Consider the following 11,377-nt stretch of genomic DNA (forward strand, 5'->3'; position numbering starts at 1 on the left):
CGACGACAAAGACATATTAACAATATGTTCAGTGTTGAATGAGTACAAACATATTCAACTTTATATGGTTCTTCAACTAGAGAAACCTTTGGATTGTGACAAGGAAGTTGACATGTTATATTTGGAATCAGGTATATCAAGTCAATTGCCAAATATTGAATGTGAAGGTGATAGTGATGGTGATGGTGATGGTGATGGTGAAGATGAAATTGAAGATGAAGATGAAAAAGACGATTCGACATATGAGCCATCTAATGAAGAAATGTGGAAGAATAAATTGATGATATGAGTAATGATTCAGATCATGGAAGTTTTGAATATAAAATAGGCGGTGAGGAAATAGATTATGATAATTTCGATTTAGAGAAATAGAATCATGAACCAATCCGAAAATCCACTAAAAGATCGACTTATAATCCTAATGATAGTGGAAACATGTTTATGGTTGGAATGATGTTCAAGTCAAAAGAAGATGTGAAAATGGCTATAACAGAGTATAGTTGTGATCAAAGATTGGCTTTGAGATTAAACGTTGCTAGTAACAAGAGAATTCTAGTTACAAGTAATAATGGTAAATGTCCTTGGATCATGTGGGTTAGCAAGGACAAGACTTACAAGACTTGGATGATCAAAACTATTCAACCAGAACATACTTGTTATACTAATTGTAAGATTGGCTTAGTTACTGCTCAATTCATTGCATCAAAATTTGAGAGCATAATTTTTGCAATATCAATATAAATCCCCTGTTTTTGAATACAATAGTGTTTGCATTATCCGATGTTTCTAGTTAAATAGACATAACATTTGCAATATCCATAATATTTATTATTTCAATCTACCACCAACTACCCATGTACTTGTCTAGTTTTTTCTTTAATTACTTTATCTTATACTTTTTGTCTATAATCTCATACATGTATGATGTATTTCTCTTTCTTCTATCCATATTCTTAGATGATCTTCATCCTTTGATCAACAATATCAAATTCATAATACACCAAGGTAAATATTATTTTATACTTTCTATTACATATAAGTAGATATTATTCTTATTTTCATCTACATCTCAATCCTTTATAATATTTTTATGGGATCTTCATCCTTTGATGAACAACATGTAAGTCTTCAATAACTTTTGTTTATACGATCTTCATCCTTTGATCAATAATATCAAGTTTTTTCATATAGTTCATAATACACCAAGATAAATTAATGTCATTTTATTCTTTATATTACATATAAGTAGACATTATTATTATTTTCATATACATCTCATTCTTTTATAACATTTTTATGGGATCTTCATACTTGTATGAACAGTATGTAAGTCTTCAATAACTTTTGCATATATGACAACATGTATATATATTGCTATATGCAGATTATATCTATAAATATAAAATGAGGTTTGATCGGATATGGATGTACAATAAAAAACCTGAATGCATGGAAGATTATTTGAAAGATTTGGATGAGTTCATTTCATTTTCCACAACTCAACTAGGTTATATGGATAGTGAAAAATAAGGTGTCCTTGTCGAAAATGTCGTATTCAAAGTTCATTACGTCTGATATGTGCCATCAACATTTGATGAGGCATGGATTCATGGACAACTATTACACATGGGCTACTAATGGGAAACCTCTTTAAAACTCACAAGTATACAACTATCAACGTACACGACCTTAGCTCGGTAACAATGAAAGATCAAATGCTTATGAGTCAATGATATATGACATGGCATCAAGTTCCAACCAAATGTGGGAGATGAATGTACTACCAATTTCACTACACCACATATTTTATCTGAAGGTTCTGGAAAGCATTGGATGCAGCACATCAACCCATATGGCCTGGTCATGAAAGCGAGAGTAAACTATCAGCAACGGTAAAACAACTTAATATGAAATTCGAGAACAATTTGTCTGATCGTGTTGTAAATCAAAATTTGGACTACATTAGATCATTGTTACCCAAAAATAATTGTATGCCAGATAGTTTTTATAGCATGAAGAAATTGGTTGAAGATTTGAGTTTGCCCGTGATTAGAATCGATGTATGTAGAGATAATTGCATGCTTTATTGGGGTGAAGATATTGATAAACAATCATACAGGTTTTGTAATCTTTCCCGATATAAAGAAGACGTTGTAAAACCGAAGCCTCAGAAACAACTTTTTTACTTACCTCTTGCTCCCATATTGCAGAGGTTATACGCATCAAATGTTACAGCCGCTCACATGACATGGCATGGTCGTCATGTTCACAAACCTGAGATGATGTGTCATCCTTTTGATGGAGAGGCTTGGAAGTTGTTTGTTCATTATTACCCAATATTTGCACTTGAGCATCGAAATGTTCGACTCGGCCTTTGTTCTAATGGATTCACTCCTTTCGGCCAGTTTGGAAAAGCATATGCATGCTGGCCAGTAACTTTAACACCTTATAATCTTCCACCAAACATGTGTATGAAGTCACCGTATATGTTCATTTCACTAATTGTTCTCGTGCCGAAAATTCCACAAAGAAATATTGACATTTTTCTTCAACCGTTGATAGAGGAGTTACAAATATTATGGAATGTTAGTGTTCCTACCTATGATGTCTCCCGGGGTGAAATATTTATCATGAAAGCAATGCTGTTGTGGACTATTAGTGATTTTCCTACTTATGGAATGTTGTCAGACTGGAGTACTCATGGAATTGATGGTTGTCCAATATGTATGAAAATTGAAAATCTTTTCGATTAAAATACGGGCGAAAAGCTTGTTATTTTGATTGTCATAGACAATTTTTGTCGCCGGAGCATCCTTATAGAAATGACACACAACATTTTACAAAAGACCGCGTGGAAACAACTCTTCACCCCCTATAAAATATGGCAATGAAATATGGTCAGAAATTTCACATTACAAGCTTGCAAGTGAAACTCCCCATGATTATCCTCATGGATTTGGTGATTATCACAAGTGGACTAAGAGAAGTATATTTTGGGAGCTTTCGTATTGGAAAAACCTTCTCATTCGACATAACTTGGATTTTATGCATATTGAAAAGAATGTGTTTGAAAATATTATAAACATAGTTATGAATGTGAAGGATAATATTAACGCGAGGAAGGATATGTTTGTTGTGAGCTACATCTTGATCCTTATACAATGTCTCATAAGCCTAAGAAAGCTTCTTATACCTTGACGAAGGTAGAAAATATCATAATTTGCAAATGGCTCAAGACTTTGAAATTCTCAGATGGTATGCGTCCAATTTGTCAAGATGTGTTGAAACAACCGAATCTAAGTTGATTGAATTCAAAAGTAATGATAGTCATGTTTTTTTGGAAAGGTTATTGACAATTGCATTCAAATGATTATTACCTCAATTTGTTTGGGGAGTCTTAACTAATTTAAGTAATTTCATTCATGACCTTAATTGTTCAAGTTTGAGCTTAGACAAAGTGGATAACTTACAATCTCAAATTCCTATAATTTTATGCAACTTGGAGAAGATTTTCCCGCCTTCCTTTTTTTATTCAATGGAACATCTACTAATACACTTACCATATAAAGCAAAAATAGGAGGTCATGTACAATACAGATGGATGTATCCCTTCGAGAGGTATGTACGTAATTATTTTTATTACATTTCTTCAAAATAATTATATTTTGTATTATTTGTACCCTTTTAGTATTTAGGTTTTTGAAGAGTGTGAAGAATAAGGTGAAAAATAAAGCTAGGATTGAAGCATTCATATGCAATGCCTATATTCTTGAAGAAATATCAATGTTTGCTTCATATTATTATGAATCGAATGTAAATTGCAAAAAAAGACAACCTCCGAGGAATACCGAAGGGTCAGTGAACATAAATGAACAACTTATTTCAATTTTTAATTACTTAGGACGTGGAAGTAGTGGTTCAAAGAGATTTCTAACTAGCAAAGAAACATTAGTGGCTCACACGTATGTCCTACTAAATTGTCTGGAAGTGGATTCATATTATAGGTAATCAACCAACATGAATATAGTAACTTATTTAACAAATGTTAACTTCGATTTATTATTGTAGAACTTTTTGCGCCATGAATGTCAGAGTCGATCTTGAAGAAATAGATTGTCAATTCTCATCAAGGTTTCGGTCAAAGGTGATAATCTAAAAATTGAAATTAATAAATTTACATATATCTAAATATTATTATAATTCCATTTGAAGGTTTTACAAGATCAAACGGGGGTTATTGATAAAGAACTATCTTATTTCATATCAGTTGGTCCCAAGACTTCAACAACTAGATATTCAACATACTTCATTAATGGCTATGTGTGGAGGGCTGGTGATTACAGATCTAATAAATCAACCATGAATAGTGGTATTTGCGTTCATGTAAATGATTCTGATTATTATGGGCTTTTGGAGGAGATTATTGAATTAGAATATCCTAGTCCATGCTTACGTGTGGTTCTATTCAAATGTTTATGCTTTGATCCTATTAGAGGTACTATAGTTAATGACATATATAGACTAATTGAGGTGAACATGAATCGTAGATATACTAAATACGATCCATTTGTTCTTGCTCAATAAGCTATACAAGTGTACTATTCGAACTATCCAACCCTAACAAATGATCGTAATTCATCATGGATGGCCGTTTGTAAAACAAAAGCAAGAGCAAAGATAGAGGACATATGGAGAAATGAAGTGGTGTATCAAAATGAGTATCCTACCATAGAATTGTACATTCTCCTAAATATTCCCTTATATGATGTCAATATGTTTTAAATGGTGAGTTAGATGGATTAGAGGAAACTAGATTACATGGAAGTGGTGCAGAGGGAAGTGAAGATCAAGAAAGTGATTTGGATATAAGTACAAATGGAGAAGTTGAAGCTATAGGAGACGAATAACAATCAGGAGATGACATATTTTAATGTTGTTGTTTGAAAACTAATGCTGAAGTACTTGCATATTTTAATGTTGTTGTTTAGCATAATATGTATGGTATATTGAATGTATGCTGGATTATTTGAATGTATGCTGAATTATTTGAATATCATTAGATCTGCAATATTCAGTGCAATATCTTTTCAGTTAGTATATTGCGAAGATTATTGCAATATAGCGGTCATTCTTGTTTAATGCGTAAATTGTTGCAGCGCAAATTTGCTTAAATCTACTCGAGAAAAAAAATTAATTACTGAAAATGTCATTGGATCTGCAATATTCAGTGCAATATCTTTTCAGTTAGTACATTGCGAAGATTATTGCAATATAGCGGTCATTCTTGTTTAATGCGTAAATCATTGCAACACAAATTTGCTTAAATCTACCCGAGAGTAAAAAAATTAATTACTGGATCTGTAATATTCAGTGTAGTATATTTTCAGTTAGTACATTGCGAATATTATTGCAATATAGCGGTCATTCTTGTTTAATGCGTAAATCGTTGCAACGCAAATTTGTTTAAATCTACCCGAGAACAAAAAAATTAATTACTGGATCTGCAATATTCATTGCAATATCTTTTCAGTTAGTACATTGCGAAGATTATTGCAATATAGCAGTCATTCTTGTTTAATGCGTAAATCGTTGCAGCACAAATTTACTTAAATCTACCCGAGAGAAAAAAAAATAATTACTAGATCTGCAATATTCAGTGCATATCTTTTCAGTTAGTACATTGCGAAGATTATTACAATATAACGGTCATTCTTGTTTAATGCGTAAATCGTTGCAGGGTAAATTTGTTTAAATCTACCCGAGCAAAAAAATTAATTACTAAAAATGTCATTGGATCTGCAATATTCAGTGCAATATCTTTTCAGTTAGTACATTGCAAAAATTATTACAATATAGCGGTCATTCTTGTTTAATGCGTAAATCGTTGCAGCACAAATTTGCTTAAATCTACCCGAGAGCAAAAAATTTAATTACTGAAAATGGCATTGGATCTGCAATATTCATTTCAATATCTTTTCAATTAATATATTGCATAAATAGTTACATATCCTTCCGTCCAAAATTATATTGCACTGTTAATATTTATTGCATAAATAGTTGCAGTTTAATTAACTTGTAAAAATTTCATGTGCCCGCGTGAAATTCATTTTGCGCCAAAACCAAAGAAAAGAATTGGGAACCTAAAAAGCCATTCATTTCCCCCAAATATTTTCTCTCTTGCCTTTCTTCCTAAACCCTATGAATCTTCCTAAGCCTTCTACCGTCCTCCATTTTCAGCTCTATTTTCAATTCGATTTTTCTTCATCGTCTACAAAATCACGGAAGGATACATCTGAAATCGCAGACGATGAGGTGAATGTTTCCTCCATTGAAGTTACGAAGCCCTAATCAAACGTCGCAAAGCTTGACTGACACTTCACAACGACGGTGAAGCACGACTTAGTTCGGTTCCGATTGAAGTTCCTTATCGCCGTTCTAGGTATAAACAGTCAGATAATCTTCTTTAAAATAGATTGCCTGAATCATCTTCTTTAGAACAGATTGTCTGAATCATTTGTCTGAATCATCTTCTTTAGAACAAATTGTCTGAATCATTTCCCATTCTAGGTATAAACACGATTCAGTTCAGTAGATTAAGCAATGACTTGAGTTACATGAATCAATATGTAGCTTCTCTGTGAAACAATTCACATCATTTTTTTGTGACACTAAATGCTGGTTTGCATATAACATCATTCTTCTTGGTTGATGTGAATCTAGGGTGCATTGTCAAGAAAGTGGTGAAGAAAGTTCTGAGAGTGAATCGATTTATGCTGCACTCAAATGCCACATATCTCACGAGGTGAACCATTTGCACGAAGGGCTAAAATATGTAAGTAATCTTACTTAACCGCTAGCTAGTCTTGCTTGATTTCTGTGTTTGCTAATTCATTCTCGTCCTTTTTTGATTAGGTACAAGTTTTACTTTTCTACAAGTTAATTTGATCACTTCAGGAACAACTGGTTACTTTTCTACAACTGGTTAAGTCAAAAAAATAATAATAATAAAAGAAAGCATAATAAATTTTACAAAATATCTTAGCTCATGTCTAGATGAAATGAAAATATCTTATCTTTCTCTTTCAGAACAAGTTGTTCTCTTTTTCTTCTATTCTCAGCCTATCAAATATCTACTTGTTAAATATCTAGAAAAAGCACAATGTCATGTTTTGTTATTACAGTGATTAACAAAAGTAATCCAAGAAATTATTTTATAATTAATGTTTAGTGTATTAATATCAGCTGATTAAGGAACATAATAAATTTCATTGTGGAAGTTTGCCTGTGAATTTGAGAACCATATATATATATATATAATAAATTAACAATAATAATAATTTCAACCAATTTTTTTATTAAATAAATATATCAATTTTAAACCATTATTCAAGAATTCTTTGAATTTATAGATTTTTGAGCTTTCATGAGAAATAAATGATTTACTTGTTTAAATTAATAACACTTTAATTTAAAGAAAAATAATGAGAAATTATGTTAACCACCCGAAAATAAACTAGGAACCTACCAATAAAAAATAGTTTATTTAATTAATATTCTTGGGGTTTAGAAATTGTGAACATGTGTGTCATTCTCCATAGTACTCCCATCCTCATTTACTAAAAGATTCTCGTATCAGTAACCTGCGAAGGTATAAACTGATCTCCAAACTCACTTCTTATGCATAGTCCTCTATAGGTGCTTAACACATTCCCTTTTCCTATTTCTCACCCTAAAAATTTAGATATTTGACCATTCAATTTGTAAGATTCTCACTAAAATCTTATCTAATATAGATAAATAAATAGCATACTTTCATATAAAAGAGATGTTTTCAAATATTATCTCAAGATATTAAATTGAGTAACTATTTATTATAATGTGTATAAGTATATTTTTTTTATTAGTTACTTAATTGTGAATATTACTGTCATGAGAAAAATATATATAATTTGACATTATCTTATTAACTTAATTTCTGATAGTTGAGTTACTTATAGTTGAGTTGACTATGAAGTTTACAAGTATTATATATTTAACAATATTATTTGTGTTTAGTGGTTTTTTGTTTTTGTTTTTACTTTTTAAGTTTTTTTCCCTTAATTACTTGCCTTTTTCCTTTTAACTTGTGACTTCCTTAATTGTATGTTTTCATTACTATGTTTTGTTTATAGTTTTAAAGTTTTTGATGCTTTAGGCTATACTTGGTGTTGATTTTATAATTCATATATTTGTTGAACAGATTATCAACCAAAATGGATAGACAGGCTAAAAGACGATAAGAATTAAGCAATATTGAAAATACTAAATCAGACCTGGTATGATTTTGTTATTTGTTACTTGGTTAGTATAGTTATTTGTGCTGGTTTTATTCTAAAATTTGTTATTGGTTTAAGGCCGAAGAAATGTATGAAATTACGGATAGAAAGGCAAAAGTGGCTACAAAGAAGAAAGCCCCAATAGCAAAACGTCCCAAAATGGTAATATCTCCCAAACAACATACACAACCACCCAGACAACCCCAAGCCACAAAACCATCACCGACCAAAAAACCACCACCTGCCACAAAACCACCACCGACCACAAAACCACCACTGACCACAAAACCACCACTGACCACAAAACCACCACCGACCACAAAACCACCACCGACCACAAAACCCTCGACAACTCAAAGCAAAATAAATTTACCAAAGAAAAGGCCTAGTCCATCCAAAGAAGCTTCAACATAGTTTGGAATTTTTCTCTTCTGAAGCTGTCCAAGTTGAAGCTAACTCAACAAAATTGGTCAATACACGTGCCCTTATTCTGGAAAATACTGAATCAACTTAACACCAATCTAATATAGAAAGGGAAGAAGATGATGGCAATTCAATGGAAGAATGAGACTTACAAAATCTTAGCCAGTCAACAAAGACATACCTTGAAATAGTTGGAGAGAAGTAAGTTGATAAATTCAAGTTATATATAGGATTTTATTTCTAAATGTTTGTGTGGTTGCAGATTTTACCCGAATATCTTGAAAAACATACATTGAATCATCACAGGCTATTGGAGGGGGCCATACGTGAACTGGAATCAAGTTCCAGAAGATATTAAGACTATGTGGTGGGAACAATTCATAGTAAATTTAATTGTATAAACTATAATTAATTTTCAGTAGCAAGTATTTGTCCTTGTACAACTTTGTTTAAATTTCTATGTCCATTTATAGGAGTCATTTAAGTGGGATCCTACTAATGTGGGGGATGTGAATAAATTATTCAAAAAGAAGGCTAGTGCAAAAATCAGAAATTTTATGAATAGGGCCAAAAAATCTTTGAAGAAGCCCTCACACATTACTTTAGAACATTGGACTAAGATGAGGAAAATTTTTGTTGAACCTAAGTATTCGCAGAAGTGCACGATGGTGCAACATATTGTGGAGGTTCTATCCCGGCTATTGAGCACCAAAGAAGATTGGTAAGTCATTTATTATTTCAGTTGTGTTTAGTTTGTTGAAATTAAGATTACTAACACCATAATTTATATTTTACAATAGACCGAGGAACTAGGAAGCCCACAACCATTTATGAGACATTTGAAAAGACCATTTAAAAAGAAAGATGGAACATGGAATGGGAAAAGGGCAGTAGAAGTTATGGTATGTCTTATAAACCTCTACTACCTAATTTGTATGTCAATTTTAAATGTTGAGATTAATTTATATACACATCTGACCATATTTTTTTTATGTAGAATTATTTCACTCAGCTCAATCAAACTCAGGAATCTATGGATATGAATGAGAAAAAATTGGAAATGGAGTTGTGAATGGAGGCATCGGGGAAATCCAAGAGTGGCCGTGTATTTGGAATAGGATACATGGGTAGGAAACAAGTATTTCAGAATGGCCAGTTCAGTACACAACTAAGTTTAGAGGTAAATACCCTAAAAAAGCGGTAAGTACTTTGCAAATGCAAAATTCAGAGAAAGATAAAGAGAATGAAATTCATAAAGAAGAATATACACAACAACAAGAGATAATTAAACTGTTAGAATCCAGTCAAGTTGAATTGGTTCAGGACAAAGTTCATCTTCAAAATGAAATAAAGTCTTTAAATGAAAAAATGGATGAATTCATTAGATTATGGAAAGCATCGGGTCAACAAACGAGCCAAAACATTACAACTCCGGAGGGATTATAAAGAAGGTTAGTGATTTCAATCTTGTATTTAGTTTATATGCTTCATTTATAAATGCAAGGTAAATGCTATTGAGTGGAGTTATAATATGAATGTATGAAGTATGTTGTATTATTAGTTTGATTATTTATGCTAATAGGTAGTTATAATTAGATAAATAAATAGATAGTTGAGAAAAATAATATAGACATTTTGTCAAATCATGTTTAATCCTGAATATTTTGAACATGTTTATTTGTAAAATACCTAGGCTTTGAAGTTGTTTAATTTGTATAATATAAAAAAATTGGATTTTTTGTCTAATGCTATTGGAGAATGCTCTATTGGTGGGATTGGTCTTTTGGCTTTAAATGTTGTAAGAAAATCATTATATTTGATATGTTCAATAAATGAATTAGTTACAAAATCTAATTAGTTAATTATTTTGTTAAATGTACACAGGTTTGTCTATTGGAAGTATATTTGGCAATGGATGGGGTGACCAATGATGGGGTCCAACATAATGGAAGTATATTTGGCATGATTTTTTTTTTTGTTTTTGAACTTAATTAGTACTTTTTCAATTTCTAGACATGGTTTATGATGTTTTTGAACTTAGAATTCCTTAGATTTTATTTGCAATTTGGTTTGTCATTTGAATGGTTTTAATTATATTAGTATTATTAGGTATTGGAATAATGTACAAATGGTTGCAAAGAATTTGCAAAATTTAAAATTTTATTATTTTCAAATATGGAAATCGAATATTTCAAATAATGCAAATAAAGTTGTACAAGTAATTGGTAATAACATTGCAAAGTTATGAATAAAGATATTACAGTCATGGTTACTTGTGTCATTGCGAAAAGTATTGCAGTTTAATTCATTAAGTGCTATAATATATTGGGTATAGGTATTGCAAATATTATTGGACTAAAATTAAATAATTGCCAATACTATTACATTAAGTAATTTAATTTTATATTGCAAAGGTTATTGTTTTATTTTCATTATATATTATTTATACAAGGTATTGTAAAAGCTATTGAAGTTACAAATTTAGTTTGATATTGCAAACTTTATTACTCTATTTTCATTATAAATTTTTTATACAGAGTATTGCGTAAAGTTTATTGCTCTATATTCTTTATACAGAGTATTACAAAACTTATTGCATTACGTATTTTAGTTATGTATTGCAATATTTATTGCTCATT

At 31.0% G+C, this 11,377-nt stretch overlaps 1 long non-coding RNA gene across 1 annotated transcript; it reads left to right on the top strand.

Annotated features, from left to right (window-relative positions):
* The first annotated feature begins 6,173 nt into the window (after positions 1-6,173).
* LOC124921878 lies at positions 6,174-10,694 on the top strand. Its single transcript, XR_007097723.1, has 7 exons — positions 6,174-6,439; positions 6,721-6,832; positions 8,240-8,315; positions 8,394-8,939; positions 9,001-9,459; positions 9,539-9,640; positions 9,736-10,694. It is a non-coding gene; the product is annotated as an uncharacterized LOC124921878 (long non-coding RNA).
* The last annotated feature ends 683 nt before the right edge of the window (positions 10,695-11,377 follow it).

The sequence above is a fragment of the Impatiens glandulifera genome, chromosome 1 (genome assembly GCF_907164915.1).
Source record: "Impatiens glandulifera chromosome 1, dImpGla2.1, whole genome shotgun sequence".
NCBI lineage: Eukaryota > Viridiplantae > Streptophyta > Magnoliopsida > Ericales > Balsaminaceae > Impatiens > Impatiens glandulifera.